This window comes from Cynoglossus semilaevis, chromosome Z (genome assembly GCF_000523025.1).
Source record: "Cynoglossus semilaevis isolate Cse_v1.0 chromosome Z, Cse_v1.0, whole genome shotgun sequence".
Classification (NCBI taxonomy): domain Eukaryota; kingdom Metazoa; phylum Chordata; class Actinopteri; order Pleuronectiformes; family Cynoglossidae; genus Cynoglossus; species Cynoglossus semilaevis.
This window is the reverse complement of record NC_024328.1, coordinates 1,125,253-1,129,946: the sequence shown is the minus strand read 5'-3', so window position 1 is coordinate 1,129,946 and position 4,694 is coordinate 1,125,253. Positions and strand designations below refer to the sequence as shown.

The 4,694-nt window shown below is 44.0% G+C and overlaps 1 protein-coding gene across 1 annotated transcript in view; it reads right to left on the bottom strand.

Annotated features, from left to right (window-relative positions):
- Nucleotides 1–4,694, bottom strand: part of arid3c (AT rich interactive domain 3C (BRIGHT-like)) — a 57,027-nt gene that overhangs the window by 20,695 nt on the left and 31,638 nt on the right. The gene's annotated exons all lie outside the window — the stretch shown is intronic.

Sequence of the window (4,694 nt, the reverse complement as noted above, 5' to 3'; positions counted from 1 at the left end):
TGTGCCAGGAGGGGCACAGGGGAGGGGGAAGTGGAGTGTGAGTGCTCCACTGCAGGCGGTCCACGGTGCAGGGAATATCGAAAGGTAAAGGCAGCGGCGGAGTGGTTTTGCGAGAAAATGTTAAGTGCAGTACAAATGCGCTGCGGATGACAATACAATAAGGCCACGCGGGCGATCAATGCTGAAGCCCACAGCGCACACACTGTAGGGAGAGACAATGATGAGCATGCGCTCGCCCGCAACACACTCGCACAAAGAGGAGAAGTCACTCAGATTGATCTCAGCCTTTGTTTCTTCTACGTTCTTCAGCCTACAGTTTGACAGATGGCAACGGCACAAAAACACCTGTGTGTGTTTTTTTATTGATACAAAGTACTTTGAACTGTAGCATCACTCAGAACCATCGGGTGAAATCATTATTAGCTACTGTTTGTGACTTTTCTACTCTTTCATCTGTAAAGAATAAGATAAGTCCTTTCTTCGTCCCACAGTGGAGAAATCCACAGCAGAGTACAATACAGGGTATAAAGAAGTAAAGTACAGCACAGTACTACAGATATCAGCATGATGTTTCTTACATTTATACTGCTGAGTTTGCAGACGTAAGTTACTATAAAATATTGCAAAAAAATCAAATAACTGAAATAATAAATTAATAAACATTGCAGATATTTAAAAAATTATAATTATCGTACATATTATGGTTGTCACCGTAACACAAAAAGTTGTACACCATTGCACATCAAAGAGAAGATATTGCATGTATTCTGGTGGAAAACAAAACATTAAAATGATTTAGGTTGGAAGGTTGGAAAATGCTGTCACTCTAGTTATACTTGCATCTTTCCACAACACCACAACTTAGCAAAAGTTTTTCACTTCACTGATGTGAATTTAAAGAATTTCAATTACGAGATCAAGACCCAGACCAAACCCTCTCATCATCCACATCCACTGCAATCTTTTGAAAACTAATGTTTGTTGACCAAAAGGCAGATTTTTGGAGCAAACTATTTGTGTCACGTGAGGGCAACGACAGGAAGCAGGCAGGACCCAAGTGCAGTACTGGTGCAGGTGGTTTTATTAACAAAGTCCAAATTAACAAAACAGGAAGAACTACCAGGCATGGAATTCTCTTTGTAACACGGAACACGAGGAAACACAGAACACAAGGAAACACAGAACAGGAAACTCACAAACTGCTACCGACCACGAGCAGTCTGACAGAAAGAACTGAACAATGATCCAACTACAATGATCAAACACACACAATGATCCAACAAGGACAGAGTGAGGGAGAGGGGTATATATACACAGGGAGCACCAGGTGACACAAGTGAAGACAATTACCAACAGGTGAGTGTGGACAGACAGATTACCCCACAAAGCAGACAACAGGAAAAGGAAACAGACAGACATGACAAAAACTTTGCAAAAACAATATATCGTTTCCCTAACTAAATAATCCCCCCCCGGACATCCAAAAGCCTACCACCAACCCTCTGGGTTGGGTGGGAGGGATACCAAAACAGATAAATTGAAACAAGGCCTATTCAAAAACATCAACAAAAAAGAAACTAGGCCCAAGGGGAAAAACGGAAGAAGAAGAAGAAAAAAAATTCCAGGCCCAAGTACCCCTATACTTGGCCTGGCCCTTTTTTTTTTTGGTCTAGGGAACTTGTGTCTCTGGTAAGGAGTCCCTTCCCTAGACCAAGGCATACCGATAGTCACAAAGGCTCCCCCAGCCGGACCAAGAACTGCCGAGGGACCGTCAGTCACTGAAACAGAAACCTCCAAGGGTGCAACGTCCCCAGGCACCCTCGGAACCACTGGAGTTGTGACCACCGTCACCTCCGGAACCACCGGAGTTGTGGCCATCTTCGTCTCCCGAACCATCGGAGGTGTGGCCACCGTCGCCTCTGGCATCACTGGGGAGGTGAGAGCCTCAGGAACCTCTGGGGAAGTGAGCGCCAGAACCACTGGAGACCCCGAAACCACCAGAGGACTGGGTGCCGCTGGCACTCGGCCCACCAGAGGCACAGACCGAGCAGGAGCCATCAGGCGAGTGTCCGCAGCAAGGAACCAACAGAAGGGGGTCTGCTACGGACCCAGGAAGTACTGACCCTACCCTGACGTCCCAACATAGGGACTGGGAGGGTGGGAAAAGCAGGTCCCACTGATGGAGAGGCTGCTGCAGGGAACGCTAAACCGTGGTCAGGTTGCAGAGCTGAACTGTGCCTTAACTCTCTCCCATTCTCGCTGCGTGGCACCCAGCGTGGGCTGCTACAGGTGAACCGGGGATTGGGGACCCCTGATCTATATAGCCTTCTGTTTACGCCCTTTAAGGGGAACTGTATTGCTGATTTGGCCCCCAGTGAAAATGAGTTTGACACCCCTGCTTTAGTTCAATGCTATCTCTCCTCCCTCAGCTAATCATGCTGAGTGACAGGCTGACAGAGCCTGGGAGACTTCAGTTTAGGCTGAACCCAGTGTCCCGAGGCCTGCCTCCGCCTGTTTGTGTGTTCACTTCCCACACTAGGTCACAGCAAAAACAAATGGGCTATCAGGTCAATTCTGAACAAACAAGAACGTTCCCCTGTGAGCTTTCATCCTCCAACATCTTTGTCATTTGTGAGCTGTTGAGAAGTCAAGCAGGAGCTAGAGAACTGAACGGTCATTGATAAAAGGGTTCAGCTTGAATTTAAACAGAATATTTAAATTTAAAAAACAGCAATTATTCCCTGACTATGTTTTATGTTGCAAAACCAAATTAAGTTGGGACACCGTGAAAAAATGTACTTAATTTTTACTAATTTACTTCATTCAAAGAAAATCCAGTCATATCCACTTTCTTTATTTAAAGATAATCTGGCAATATTTTAAAATAATAGATCATTCAGACTATGATACAAAGGGAATAGAGTCTAAAAGAGATCTTATTTTGAAAATTGAATGATCCTTCAATGCTTGGCACTATGCTACCGGTCTGTAGTAACAGGTGGTACTGGCTGACCAGTCCTTGGAACATAGAAGGTTGGGGACCACTAGTATAATTGTCACTACTCCATAACAAAACGAATACATGTTTCTGCAAATTATTATTATTTATTTAAGCGTTCAATATTGTTTATTGCTGTGTAATAAAAAAAACTTACTAATTGCTTAGGTTAAGAAACTATGTAGAAAATGCTTTTTAAGCTCCCACAGGCCACATCTGGCCCCCAGGCCTGGAGTTTGACACATTTAAACTAAAGAAAATCTAGTTTGTACTCAGTGTTGGTAGATCTTAGTGTCATACCACAAAATGTCAAAGTACCAGAAGAGATAATGTATATATATATTAAAATGTATACTCAGTTTGTATACTCATAAACTGAGCTGAAATGAGCGGTCGTCTGACCAAAGTTCTAACATATTTTTAACTTCCTTCAGCATGAAAATAAGTGTTTAGCCTTCCTGCCTTGATAGAGTCTCGTGGAGCTTGAGTGACAGCGATCATCAACAGCATAATTTGTCATAAGGCTTAGTCATATTTCATAATAAGTGTGTGAGAGGGAGGAAAAGGAGGAGGAGGAAGAGGAGGAGAGACATACTGGAAAAACACAGCTGTTAGCTCAGGGCATCTTTGTATTTGGCCAAGTGCCAACTTCAGCATCATTCTGTTAGGGTTTTCCTTTCACACTCACGCACATCCATGTCCCCCACACATGCACACACAGACACACAGATGTAATACAAGACATGGAAGCTAATAGTAATTGGCATGGGGCTAACCACATATTGGCAGCTTCAAGTGCCATTTTACTGTGAGCCACTGGGAGGGTGAACTCTGTGGAGTACACACAAATACATCAACAGTGATGCAAACTAAAACCAGCCTGGACACAATTTGTGTCCCTGCTTCTATTTACAGCAGACAAGGACACAAACCCACAGCAGAGTGGGGTTAGCAATCGTATAAATGACAGAGCTGCAGATTTAGTACGATAAAATCAAGTGGCCTGAAGGATTTCCACACTTTCGTTGCTTTATTTCGTGCCGTCAATCACTCAAAGATTGAGGTATCAGAAGGTTGATCCTGAGGTTTTTCCTGCAGTGATGAAATCCATATTTGATATAGAAGAGGCTTCAGCAGTGAGGGTGGGGAAAGCTTCTCCAAAATGACGTGTACAGGTCTACAGACAGTCTAAACCAGGGGTGTCGAACTCCAATTCACAGTGGGCCAAAATTAAAAACTGGGACGATGTTGTGGGCCAAATATTTATTGAAAAATTGACCACAATTGTGCATGTTTTTCCTTCTCTCAAGATACGTAATAAATTTTTAATATGGAAACAAGCTTTTGTCTTGCATAAACACTGAATCTAGAAAAAACCAAAGCTTAATACTATAAACACATGAGAAATTAAATTTGAGTCTCCTAATCTGTGGCCTTTCCAGTACCTTTTTAATGTAGATCTTTTTTTCACCTCTCCTTGAATCGCAACCTTAACGTGGTGGAGGGGTTTGAGTATCCGAATGAACGCCCCTGGTAGGGTCTCCCAAGGCAAACAGGTCCTAGGCGACGGATCAGACAAATAGCGGTTTACCCCCCCCCTATGAAGAAAAACACATCAAAGAGGTTCACGTCGCCCGGATTGGCGTCACCGGGACCCCACTCTGGAGCCAGGCCCGGGGTTGGGGCTCCCAGGCGA